The sequence below is a fragment of the Triticum urartu genome, chromosome 6A (assembly GCF_056163025.1).
Source record: "Triticum urartu cultivar PI428250 chromosome 6A, HENAU_Tu73, whole genome shotgun sequence".
Lineage (NCBI taxonomy): Eukaryota > Viridiplantae > Streptophyta > Magnoliopsida > Poales > Poaceae > Triticum > Triticum urartu.
The window spans coordinates 249,818,940-249,833,423 of NC_141878.1; the positions used below are offsets into that span (position 1 = coordinate 249,818,940).

Consider the following 14,484-nt stretch of genomic DNA (forward strand, 5'->3'; position numbering starts at 1 on the left):
TTTGGTTAGCCCTACCAAACATCATTCGAGCATGGGGCTAATGGCTATGCATATGCCTCCTACTAGGTCCTCTCTCAAATCGGCCTCTTCGGCCAAAAAGAAACTCTCATTTTGTACATATGAGAATTATGCCGCGTGGACGGGCCATAGCTTCCCAGCTACTCAAAATTGCATTGATACGGTTCTTGATGCAGGATATGATATCTCCACACATGAAGGTGTCATCATACGCCCCCTCCCCCCCTGCCTATTGAGCTCCAATGGACGGTAGCTAGACCACCTCTCACCTTTGGCACCTTCTATCCTTTGCCGGTGACTGGCCGCCAGTTGGCCGACGTGCTCATAGAAGGACATTCGTCTCATACGGCAACAAATCCCGCAGATGACACTGATCTTGCACTATCCTCAGCGGCGGCTACGTGAAATATTCAAATAGCATTGGGCTTGGGCCCTTCAGAACATTCTAGTTTGGCTAACCCAGCTGCACAGCAAAACCCACCATGCTTGGGCTATAGTATTTCTGGCCCTCCTGGGGAGGCCGATATTCCATCTACGCAGGAGGCAATTGCCCAGTTTGATGCTATGGTCGATGACATGGTGGACCGCATCCTTTTTTGCTCCCAGAAGGGACACCTATCATCGGCTTGCGGAATGCAAGCGGTCTTCTTGGCTTGCTCACGCCAGGGTCACCGCATGAAGGACTACAATGATTTCACATGCACACATAGATTTGCATGGAGGACAATTTCTCGGCAACAATATTCGATTTTCTCGGAATCACCTGCCTTCACGTGGAATACTGTTGTGGTTATGGGATAGATTACCCGGTCACTTCATCCATGCCAAAGCCCCAGAGTTCTTCCCCCAACGAAAACCCCAACTCTCTGGCATCGATTCCATCTCCAAGCTCCCAACAGAACCACATCTCCATGGTGAACTACGAGCTCGACCCAGAGCGATTTGCTCCGACCGGCCACCACATTATTCACGATGGCCCTCTTCGTTAGCCGTGCACCTTCATCATGCCTACGAATCGGCCACCACGGAGCCATGAAGATTACATGGTGGCTGAGGTCATGCTTGCGCCTCCAATGGTGCAATGGGCCATGTTTGAGAGGAGATTGTGGAGTTCCTGCAAGGCAGAGGTATTCTGGTCCATTCTGCTGAACCTTGGTTCCGTGGCATTGGTCTGTTCCAAGTTAGGGATGCAACAATACGGTACTCTTTTATTTAGCATGCTTCTTTTCGTCTCGGTAATGATCGATTTGTAAGATTAACGAAACATGATGAGGGGGACATGGTTTTCACACGGGATGGCTCATGTTCACTAGTATTCCTTTGGATTAACATACATATAAATTTATTTCTCAAGCAGTGGGGACTTTTGGCAAATTTATTTCTTAGGACAGTGAGAACCCATATCTTGTGAGGACTTTAGTCGAGGCTAGCTTCTCGGACACATCTCTAGTGCCTAGAGATGTGGTTTTTGTAGATTATGCAGAATGTGGAGGGGCATGTGTATCATGGACTACTGCATGTTATGTATTAGGGGCACATTTTGCTGATCAAATGTCCAATGGTGATGATCTAATGCCCCTAGACAGGAACCCACATCCACTGCCTTGGAATCTTATTCCAAATAATCTGTCGTTTGTCCTCCCTCCCTATCCTTAACTAGGATGGAATGATGTTCCTGAACTGGCTCCAGAGCCTCCAGTGCAATACAATGCAGATGGTAACTGGGGACATGCTATTTGGGGCGAGGAGCCTGAGGTCAATGGGCCAGAAATTCAACTAGAGCAGGAACAGGTCTCCATTGTCATTGATTAGCTAGAGGGCTTTGCTTCGGTGGAGCAGCAAATTCAGCAGTCAGCTCAGCTGAGAACCTGTTAACCATTGTTCTTTATCAACCTCCTATGTTTCAGCAGCAACAATTGTTCATTGGCATGGTTCAGATTGTGGCTAAACCCTCTCTTCCTCCGGAGATTATTTCGAAAAGAACTTTTGAGAGCTTACTGGGAGAATTCTCTGTTCGTCAGCTCCAAAGACCGATACTTTTGAAGGCCTTTGGAACTGTGATCTACCCCAACCGGAAATGGTGCATTGCTTTTGATGAGCACATGGGTGTCTGATGTCTACTACACAACTTGTTCTTGTAGACTCGTGTTGGGCCTCCAAGAGCAGAATTTTGTAGGACAGTAGCAGTTTTCGCTCAAGTGGATGACCTAAGGTTTATCACTCTATGGGAGGCATATGACGAAGATGGTCTCTCTCAAACAACCCTGCAACCAAAAAACAAAAAGTCTCTTGTGTCCCCAACACACCAAATACAATGGTAAATTGTATAGGTGCACTAGTTCGGCGAAGAGATGGTGATACAAGTGTAATATGGATAGTAGATATTGAATTTTGTAGTAGTAACAATAAAAAACAACACGGTAGCAATTGATGAAACGGATCACAAACAGTATTGCAATGCTTGATAATGAGGCCTAGGGTCCATACTTTCGCTAGTGCAATCTCTCAACAATGCTAATATAATTGGATCATATAACTATCCCTCAACATGCAATGAAGAATCACTCCAAAGTTCCTATCTAGCAGCGAACATAAGAAGAAATTGTTGTTAGGGTACGAAACCACCTCGAAGCAATTCTTTCCGATTGATCTATCCAAGAGTTCGTACTAAAATATCACCAAGTTATCCTTTTCGATCGATCTATCCAGAGTTCATACTAAAATAACACCAAGTTATCCTTTCCGATCGATCTATCAAGAGTTCGTACTAAGATAACACCAAATAATTCCATATTTATAATACTCAATCCAACACAAAGAACCTCAAAGAGTGCCCCAAGATTTCCACCAGAGAAACAAAGACAAGAATGTGCATCAACCCCTATGCATAGATTACCTCAATGTTACCTCAGAAATCCGCGAGTTGAGTGCCAAAACATATATCAAGTGAATCAATATGATACCCCATTGTCACGACGGGTATTCATATCAAGACATACATAAAGTGTTCTCAAATCCATAAAAGTATTCAATCCAATAAGAACAAAATCTCAAAGGGAAAACTCAATTCACAACAAGATTGAGAGGGGAAAACACCATATGATCCAACTATATTAACAAAGCCCGCGATTGATCAAGATCGTGACATCTCAAGAACACGAGAGAGAGAGAGAGAGACTGAACACATAGCTACTGGTATAAACCCTCAGCCCCGAGGGTGGACTAATCCCTCCTCATCATGGTGGCCACCGGGATGATGAAGATGGCCACCGGTGATGATTTCCCCCTCCGACAAGGTGCCAGAACAGGGTCTAGATTGGTTTTCATGGCTACAGAGGCTTGCGTCAGCGGAACTCCTGATCTAGGGTTATTTATGATGATTTCTCTATTTGTAGGAATTTTTGGCGTTCGAATCACGCAAAGATGGGCCACGAGGGGCCCATGATACACTAGGTCACGCCTAGGGTGGGACTGGCGCGCCCTTGTGGGTTGTGACTGCCTCGTGGCTCTTCTGGCCCTCCCACGAATCTTCTAGTGCCCTCTTTTGCTCCAAAAAAATTGTCAAAAAGTTTTGTTGCATTTGGAGAACTTTGATTTCTGAACAAAAACAACACCATGGTAGTTCTGCTGAAAACAACGTCAGTCCGGGTTAGTTCCTCTCTAATCATACCAAAACCATATAAAATTGTTGTAAACACGGCAGGAATACTTCAAAAATTATAGATACGTTGGAGACGTATCAGTATCCCCATGCTTAATTACTACTCGTCCTCGAGTAGGTGAATGATAAAAGAAGTAATTTATGCAGTGTGAATGCTAGCATAGTGCATAAGTTTGATCAAGGATAATTTCAATCACTTTTCCTAGCATCATAACAACAACCCTTTCTCATAAAACTCATCATCACAAAGTAGCAATTGAAAACAGATTTTTTTTGTTGTGCAATGCTACCTATCATACTCATCATATGTTCTTTTCTTTTGTAGCATGGACATTTCACTATAGGAATAAGGTAATTTGCCGTCTGCCCTAGCAAACGTCAAAGGACAGATCCACGGAGGGCAAAAGCCTTTGCCGTCTGCTGGCAGAAAACCCCACTTCCAGCACAGAAAACCACGGTAAAGGGCTACTTTGCCATCTGCTTAAATAAAGTGGACGACAAAGGTCTTTGTCATTTGCTATACAGGCCAAACATACGGCAAAGTTAGTGGACGACATAGCACTGAAGTTAGCCCCGTTAGGTGGCTAACAGCAGACTTTGTCGTCTGCATGCGGACGGCAAGGAGACAAGCTCCTTAGTTGGGTAGTGGCAGACTTTGCCGTCTGCCATCGATGGCAACGTCACACTAGCCTTTGTCATCTGCCAGCTGACGACAAACTGACCAAATGGGTCAGACACAGTGCTCCTAGGTTGCACAGGTTGCTGCCATGTGTCACCTTTGCCGTCTATGGTAGACGGCAAAGTGTATGTATTGCCCCATTTTATTCGTTTTTTTTCTTATATCCAAGCATTTCCACAACAAATATAAGATATATAATATATATTTCACATGGCAAACAATATGTGCAAGTTTCACAGCAAATATATGATATCCAACACATGGGAAACTATGTCCCTGCCATATTACTATAATTTCATCCATACATGCATAGTTTCATCCATATTACAATAGTTTCATCTATAGGTAGCAAGTTTCACATTATTCATCGATACAAAATCAAAACATAAAGTAAACACAAGAACTCCATTAATGCAAGCTTCCATGAAGTGAATCAAATCTGCAAAATGGGAAATAAGAAATTTAGAAGAAGAAGAAGAGTTTTTCTTCTCTTTCTTTTTCTCCTCATGTTTTTCTTCTTATTATTGCTTATTTGTGTCATTTTAGAGCTAACCTAGGTAGTTATGCCATTTTGACCTCACTAAGCTTATTGTGTCATTTTGGAGGAAAATAAGCTAAGTATATGACATTTATGAGGGTACCAAGGTTATTATGCCATTTTAACATAACTAAGCTAAGTATAGGTCATTATCGAGCTAACCTATGTAGTTATTCCATTTTTGAGTTAACTAAGCTTATTATGTCATTTTGGAGGAAACAAAGCTAAGTATAGGTCATTTTAGAGCTAACTTAGGTAAGATAGGTCATTTTGGAGCTAAGTAAGCTTATTGTGTCATTTTGGAGGAAAATAAGCTAAGTATATCACATTTATAAGCTAACCAAGGTTATTATGCAATTTTTGATCTATGTAAGATAACCATCTCATACATGAACTAAATAAGCTAAGTATAGGTCATTATGCATTTGTTAAGCAAAACACTAGTGAAAACTTATCCTCATCATGCAGGTCAAGCACCGGGGTTGCTCGTGCCAGTTACCCCTGGAGAAGGTTCGTGCGATGATTGTATGGAGTTACGTTGCACCAAAGATCATTTGCAATGTCTCATTAGCATGACGACACTGAAATTTTAAGACTAGTAAGTAACACTACTGCAGGTTGCTGCTAACGCGAAACTACGATCAGAGACCCTTCGACGAAACTGTGTCCGATGCAATAATCGCAAACGGTGGTGTAAAAGAACCGTCAAAAAATGTGAAAAACGTTTGCGATGCCGGATGCATCAAACACTATTCTGATTTTAATTGCGTGTGCGAAGCAGGGCATACGGTTCAGTTCAATGAACTGTTTCCGATGAGGCAGAACAAAAGAAACGGGTAGCCAGATGAAGGCGTGTGCGATATACAGCATATAGTTCACTTAGATTAACTATTTTTGATGAGGAGGAAAAATAGAAATGGGCAGCTAGATAAAGGTGTGTGCGATTGAGGGCGTACGCCTCAGAAGGATTAGTTGTTTGTGATTAGGAAACATAACAGAAATGGTCAGCCAGATCAAAGTGTCTGCGATTGATGGCATACACTTCACACGAGTGATCTGTTTGCGATTAGCCACAACAAACAGAAACAGTTAGATAGATCAACGTGTGTGCGCTAGACGGGCACACACATTCTAATTAGAAGAATTATGCATGATGGTAATAACAAGCGCGCACGGTTGTTGGAATAAGTCGTGTGCTTACATTGCCTATTGCGGTGCACCCTATGGTGCAAACGCCACATATGCGGCTGAGAATGCGTGCCCACGTTACGCCTTCCAGGAATAGTGTGCACTTAGAACCGTCAATAAATTTTGAGCCCGCATCCCGTTACATTCCAAATTACTGTCACGTTATATTTAATTGCAAACCTGTTCACACCAATCAAAACCTAAACGGTTTCACACTTAGGAGCGTATTAGTACTTGTTTATAAATACTACTACTCCAAGATGACTGCACATTCCTCCTCAAGTCCTCATCCACAAAAGCAAACAAGTCATGCATCATCTTTCCCTTGCGTCTGCCATGGCCAGCGTGAGTTCTGTGTCAAGAGAATGCCACTAGGGAGAGGCGAGCATGGAAGCGGAAGCACAAGAGATGTGCCGCCTCACTGCGAAAGCAGCCGGCTTGACCCGCTATGCGGCCGTAGCAGAACAGAGGTCCCGCCGCGTCACCGAAGTAGCACGGAGGTCCCGCCACATCGTCGATGCAGCAGACTAGTCCGGCCGTGCCGTGGAAGCAGAAGAGATGTCCCGCTGCATCGCGAATGCAGCAGAGATGTCCTCCAGCACCGCCTCGGCCTGGGAAAATGTCTCGTGGGCAGGCGATTACTCTTACAGGTGCATGCATGCGATCATCCATAGCCAAATGGATCAGATCTTCGGCTGGGCGAGGTTGCAGGACGACATGAAAGCCTCTTTTGAACAGGCTACCAACGTCATCCGACAACTAAATGAGAGCAATGCGAAGCTCCTGGCTGAGCGCGACCTTCTGAGGGCAAAGATCGTTGGAAGTGTTGAGCAGTAGGAGGAGACCACTGCCTTGTTGAAGAGGACCAGCATCATTGTCGAGAAACTTATGGACGAGAATGCCATGCTACACATCGAGCGCAGAAGGCTGGTGGAGGAATCCGTGGATGCTCTCAAGCAGCATCTTGAGGACAAGAAAGAGCTCACCGCCGCTTGCCGCGGAGACTAGTTCCCGCGGCCTGCAGCAATGCATCAAGAAAGTAGAGATCAGTGAGATCATTGTCTTCCTTCTTCTTTTGCCCTTGTGAATTTCGGGCGTTGCTGCATGTGGCTATTTTAAATTATGTTCCTAAATATGTAAGACAATTCTTATCCACTTTCGTCGTCCTTATATTCATCATCCTTGCTATAAGTCACAGTTGATGCTATATAGGTCCGTCGAATCTTACATCAAGATCCGTGCAGAACTTTTTTTTTCAGATTTTCATTTTTCTCTCATAAATCTCAGTCCAGTGAGACATAGTCACGCCGTGAAATAGGCGCTCGGGCGCCATTAATGGAGACGTTGGGAGGGAGGTGCATGGCAGAGAGAGGTTAAAGGGCTCTCCTCCCGATGAGCACGCGCAGGGGTATGATCGCATGCCTCCCATAGTTAAATAGCTACCTCGCACGACACCTCCTAGCCAATAAAAAAAGGGAACACGTGGCATCATGTAATTGGTAAGTAGAACGCTCACAGTTTCAATAATACTTGTGTTTCCGATTTGTAACGAGACATGACTTGTTACAAAATGACTTTGTTGATTATTAATGTGTGCGCCTCCGCAAATCAGACAGAAAATTACCACAGCATGTTGGTGCCATGTCATGACACCATGCGTGTTTTGGATTTATAGGAATTAAAAAACAAGTTCCTCAATCTTTCCGGCCAAGCCACGACGCCCAAATGTTTGAATTTCATTCCCATTTCTTGCATTGGACCTAGAAATTCACCCAAGGAGACACATGTGATTTTTCAACCAACTTTCGTGCAATGGAGCATGTGCTTGTAGTTCAAATTTGAATTATGCACATTAAATGCCCAGAAATTCAATTAATGTATAAAAAGGCAAAACGAACCCGGAATAATTCCAAAATTTAGCACAATACTTCTATTTGGTCTAATCTTCCTGTGTAAAAAAATTAAGGTGGGCGAAGGCAGTGTACGTATGTCGTTTCTCACTAAAGGTGACATGTTACCTCTCACAACCATGATCCTTCTTGAGAGAAGCTCCGGTTTGCAGGAATCTTATACCAAAGCTTTTCCCAATTCGGCCAAAAAAATTACCGCAGCATGTTGGTGCCATGTCACGACACCATGCCAAGTTTCATGATTTTCACGCGTGTTATGGATTTACATGAATTAAAAAACCAAGTTTCTCGATCTTTCCGGCCGAACCACGATGCCCAGATGTTTGAATTTCATTCCCATTTTCTTGCATCGGACCTAGAAATTCACCCAAGGATTTTTCAACCAACTTTGGTGCATTGGAGCATATGCTTGTAGTTAAAATTTGAGTTATGCATATTAAATGCCCAGAAATTCAATGAATGTATAAACAAGGCCAAATGAACCAGGAATAATTCCAAAATTTAGCACGATACTTCTATTTGGTCTAATATTCCTGTGTAAAAAAATTAAGGCGGGAGAAGGCAGTGTACGTATGTCATTTTGCACACGGAGACGAGACGTTCCCTCTTGGAACCACAAGCCTTCTTCAGAGAAGATCCGGTTTGCAAGAAGCTTGTACCAAAGCTTGTCCCAATTCGGCCAAAAAATTTACCGCAGCATGGTGGTGCCATGGCATGACACCATGCCAAGTTTCATGATTTTCACGCATGTTTTGGATTTACATGAATTAAAAAACCAAGTTTCTCGATCTTTCCGGCCGAGCCACGACGCCCAGATGTTTGAATTTCATTCCCATTTCTTGCATGGGACCTATAAATTCACCCAAAGACAAACATGTGATTTTTCAACAAACTTTGGTGCACTCGAGCATGTGCTTGTAGTTGAGATTTGAATTATGCACATTAAATGTCGAGAAACTCAATTATTGCATAAAAATGCCAAACGAACCAGGAATAATTCCAAATTTAAACACGACACTCATGTACTCCCTCCATCTTAGTTTACAAGTCTTGCACGTGTACCTAGGTCGTTAATATGACCAACTTAATAAGGGGCATACATTACAAAAAATATATCATTAGAAACTTTAGATATTCTATTTTATAATGATATATTTTTATGTTATACTATTTATTTTATATAAGTTAAATTGACGACTTAGATACACTTGCAAGCCTTGTAAACTGAGATGGAAGGAGTAGTTACATGTTCATTGTACGTAAATGTTCTCGCAATTCCAACACCATCCTTTCCATCCGTAACACCATTTCGTCTTTCAAAACATAATGAAAAAATGAGGTATACCACAAACTGTTTACTAGAAAGAATCGTGTGTGATGCAATATAAAATATCTTGGCGCACCGTCTTGTATGGCTTACGTAGGATGCTTCATCGTCTACAGTACATCGCCCCCGCTTGAACCATACTTGCGCGTTAGTTTCGCGCGGCACCGAGCAAAACTTTTTTGCCACTGCGGAAATATCTATCTCCCCGCCCCTCCCTCCCACCAAAAGCCACATTTCCACTGTTCCTCCTTGCTTTCCAAGTTCAAACCTTCATTGATTATTACTGGCAACTCAGCCTCCTCGCCGGCAACCCTTCTTCTTGAAGCGCCACCTCCTCGCCGGCGACCCATCTTCTTGCAGCGCTGCCTCCTCACCGGCGACCCTTCTTCTTGCTATGCGGCCTCCTCGCCGTCGACCCTTCTTCTTGTTGTGCGCCCTTGTCGATATGGTCAGGTAATCCACACCCCACCCACACCATCCTCCTCTTTTCCCGTCCCACATGCCCTAACCGATGGCGCTACACCTTCTGCCGAAATCACAGTCCCCCTCCTCCAATTAAGCACCGCCCACAACCATTTTGCATGTAGTATAACGTGGAGCTCAGTAGCATGTGGCCGCATGCGCGCATGATGTCACTATGGCTACCATGTGTGGCAACTACCAGATCTTGGAGGAGCACCTCATCTTTGAGGCCACCGTCGACATCGCCACGCGGTTGTCTACATTAAAATACAGTTTGTGTTGTTTTCTCGAGGCCACCGCCAGTGCCTTCTAGTGATTTGTCCTCTGTAATGTTAATATGCAATATGATGTTCAGTTAACAGTTTGGTCCTCTGAAATGTAATGCTCAGTTAACACTTTGGTCCTCTGAAATGTAATGTTCAGTTAACAGTTTGGTCCAATAATTGCTACATTTCGTAGTACTGTTCTCAAGCATTCTTTGTTCTGTTAACTGTCTTATCTTCGAGTACATGTTTCTATTCTGCAATGGCATTCTCAGTTAACTATTTTGGTTTATTTGGTCTGCTCTCCATTTAACTATTTGGTTCAGTTCTGCAATTTGATTTTCATTTTCTATGGGTACAATTTTGTATTGTTATGCATGTGAAATAAATCGAATGTGGGTGTAATCAATACATATTCTACTGATAGTATGGAAACTCTTAGTTAACCTGATCAAGATCTTCCTTATGTGTGTTGCAGGGAAACAATGGGAGACACTGCGGTTTACCATTGTGGTTTGTTTAAGCATGGTCCTTTCGCTAATAGCACATTATTGTGAAGTTGCAGGAATCATTCTAATATTTAGGTTTCTTATAATTTTGTCTTGCACATGTAGGTCCTGCTGTTAGAGGCTTAGACCCACTGTTCGACCTATTTTGCATATGGGGAAATGAGATGTCCATGAATATTAGTCAAGTCAAGAAGCTTAGAAGGAATGTTAGAATGAAGAAACTTGCGACGAATAACATCAAGATCTTTGTTTGCACAATGAAGAAGACATCAGTCAACTATAGGATGGTACTAACTCTTTTACCTTGTTTTTACCCCTTGCACCATTTCAAAATTTATAACAACAATTTATGCATATCTTTGTTTTCAGTAATTTTCAAAGCAGTTCACCGATGATTACCTCTCAAACCACCTGCATGGTCAAAAGGCGAGGAAGGTATTCATTCAACACCCAAGGTACAATATTGAAGTCTTTCTGAAGAGGACGAATGATGGGCGGGCAATTATCCATAGCCACTGGCCTAAAGTTGCAACGACATTTAACATCACTGAAGGCTCAATATTTGCCTTTTGCTTCTGCAGTTTCCCAGATGAGATTCATCTATCTATTTACCATGTATGATGCTACTTTCCAAAGGTTTTTGATGTTGCATGTGAAACTTGGTGCTGTTGTGTAATGGTGTAACTGAATTCCGAAGCTATCTGATGTAATTTGATTATGAAGTCCTGGTTGTTGTTATACGGGTATGAAATATCTGGTATGTTTTATAAAAAATATCAATTTGATTAGTACATGGATTATCAATAATAGGCTAATTACCCTTCTTATTGGGGTTTTCTATTGCAGACAGTTACTCAGACAGTACCATGGGCGATGAACACAAACAACCCGCATGGTTTCTAGAAAGAAGGCGTGTTCGATCAACTAACAATCACACACGGCTTCCGACAGAGAACTGTTTGCGTTAGGCCACCTTGCACAAATGTTTCCACACAAAAATCTGTGTGTGATATACATATGAACAGAAATGATTTTTTGGGATTCACCGTGTGGGATGTACATACGAACAGAAACAATTGGGTTTCGATGCCACACTAGATTGCACACGAGCTCATTTTGCCCCAGCCTGTGTGCCAGGAGGGCCTATCCCCGAGTGTTTCTGGGTCATGTGGGAAGGACCCCCCCTATCGCCCACACTCACTTGGTGATGGTTCCAAATGCCGTTGTGGAAAGGGGTTAAAAGCCGTTTGTATAGCACGTCGTTGTACCAGTGCAATGACCATTCAAATGAAACTCGCGGTGGTTACCAGAGCAATGACCGACATCGGCAGAGGGGTCTGACCGGTGTTCTCGCACACAGACTGTACACTTGGTTTTCACGAGTCAGTCATATTAGTCAGTAATGAAACGAACATTACGTGCATTATTTGGCTAATATGCCGAAGAAACTTACCACGAGGAGCTCATACATGGCCCGGTGAGCCGCATCATTCCATGCCCTTTCCTCCTCCAACAACATAGCCCTCATCTCCTCCAACTCCCTCTGCTTCTTCGCCGCCTACCGGTCCCTATCCTACAGAAGCATCTAGGTTGCCTCGCTCTCTTTTCTGAAGAGCAGCCTGCAACACCACTCCTTGTTATCATTGTAATCATCGATGGCTGCCCACAGAATGTAATGGAGGAAATATATCTGAGTCCGTATAACTAACCTTGATGGCGAGCTCGACTGGCCGTGGGCGAGGCCTTATCTCAGGACAGGAGCTTGTTTGGCCCGCCTTGATCTTCGGGGGACTGCGAGGACAACATATAAGCCCTTCTCCAATGGCTATCGAGCCATGGGGCCTCCCGCTACCAGATATCATCACCAGCTCTGGATCAAAGGGATGTTGGCTTGGGTTAAAGTCCTCTCCTTTCCTCGCCTTCCCCTCATCTCTATACCTCACGGGCTTGTGGTGTGAGGAGATGTTGGTGGAGTTCTCTGGATGATCGAGGACAGACATAGAGAATGCCTTGGCCTTCTTGTACAAGGTAGTATGGGCCATGGCATAGAGGTCGTACACCTCGGACACCTCTGTGTTATTGTGTCGTGCCTAAAAGAGAGGAACAAAGTATTAGTAATTAAAGGGCTCAAGCTAGCATGAATAATGAATTGCATAAATCATGAAGCAAACCACATACAAAGTTCCGACCGAATTGATATAAGTTGGCGCTGCCTTGATGGTGTGGCACACCAACCATTTTGGCACGCTGGTCCTTAGCATTGTTGTGGACGGCTAGCCATTCGTCTGAGCACCACTCATCCACCAATGCCTCCCGAGAATCCATCTTATCCAGACACCATCTCGGGGGCTCCCAAGTTAGTAAAGTGAAATTTGAGCACTATGCCTACAAATCAAATTAAGGAAACTATGGACAAGGCCTTAAGAATAGGTAATTACCTTCATGTACTGCTCCTTCATCAGAAACTTTGCGCGGCACGATGGCTTGTCCTTCTTAACACCACACGAGGCGTAGTAGTTTCGAACAACCTGCGCCCGATCCTTGTGACATAAGTTTTGTTTTAGGAAGTTGCACTCGACATCGATAACCTGTGACGCGGCCTCCTCATATCCCTCCTCACACATGTAGAAGGTTTGTAATCAAACAAGACAACATTGATTAGTACAATAACTAGCTATTGTTTATTTTTGATTGTGTAAAGGATAAATTACCCAAAAAATTCTGATCACTGTGTCGGCCCTCGTGCGACACAATCCACCGTTGATCATCTACTCCGGCGGGGCCGGGGAAGCCAAGTAGTGCTCCTAGCTCAATCCTAGAAGTGGAAGCTGACCCTCACCAGGAAACGCGACAAACCTCGAGAAGTTTTTTGGCAAATCACACCAAGGACTCGGTTGGGCCTACTAATATCCTTGGCATGTAGCCAACCCCTACAGTATGACAAGGCCAACACATTGGATATTTGAAGAAACGTGAAGGCAAAAGGTTAAAAAGAGTAAATGCACTTCTCCCCATCAGGCCTAATCAACCACCTCTACTCATGGGTCGCCGGCACGGGCCGGAGCCGTGTACTACCACACTCATAGATGGTTGCCCCCCTCAACCACCTCGCCCTCCTATCAGAAAACCGATCCCCGCCACCATCAGCAAGGGCACTTGGCCACTCAGGTGGATTTGGCCAGGTACCCCATCCAGACGTCTCCTGGGACGTAGCCTGGTCCGGAGTCCCGTGGGCCGAAGCATCTGGGACCGGAGTCTCGTGGGCCGAAGGCCCGTCGACCCAAGGCTCGTCGACCGGAGTCTACGTAGCCTCCACCTCAGACGGGTCCACCCTAGCAGTCCTGTGCTCGGGTGAATCAGCTAGGGGTGGCAGCGAGGAAGGTGTAGCAGCCTGCCTACCTCTCTCGTGGCCATGTGCACCTCTACTAGCTTTCTTCTTCCCTGGACCTCCTCTCCTGGTGGGCAACGACGCCGATGAAGAAGAGCCCACCAGTGTCTGCATACTGTGGAGCAACACTCTCTAGAGAGACTGGGGTGGAATCGAAGTAACCCTCCCACCACGTGCCAACGAAGAAGGAGCCTCGGAGTGCTCTGGACCCGCGCCCACCATGTTTCAACACCTGCCATGACAAAGAGTAAATGAAATTAGTACAACATAAAAAAATTGAATACCGACATGAATTATAATATGTATATAATTTAAGTGTATCTTCATCATGTACAATATGAAAAAATGAATACCTAACATGAACTAATAATATATATGTATATAATAAAAATTGAATACCTGACATGAATAATAATCTTGATTGTCTATATATGCTCCGGGATCAATAAATGCATCATCATCATCACTACCATGAATGACATGCTCATCGGGTTCAACGGCATTAACATGTGGAAGGCCTCCTTTCTGTAATCGGCCAAGC

The 14,484-nt window shown here is 44.1% G+C and overlaps 1 pseudogene; it reads right to left on the minus strand.

Annotated features, from left to right (window-relative positions):
- Positions 1–4,791: 4,791 nt before the first annotated feature.
- Positions 4,792–14,057, minus strand: LOC147964908 (uncharacterized; annotated as a pseudogene).
- Between the last annotated feature and the right edge of the window lie 427 nt (positions 14,058–14,484).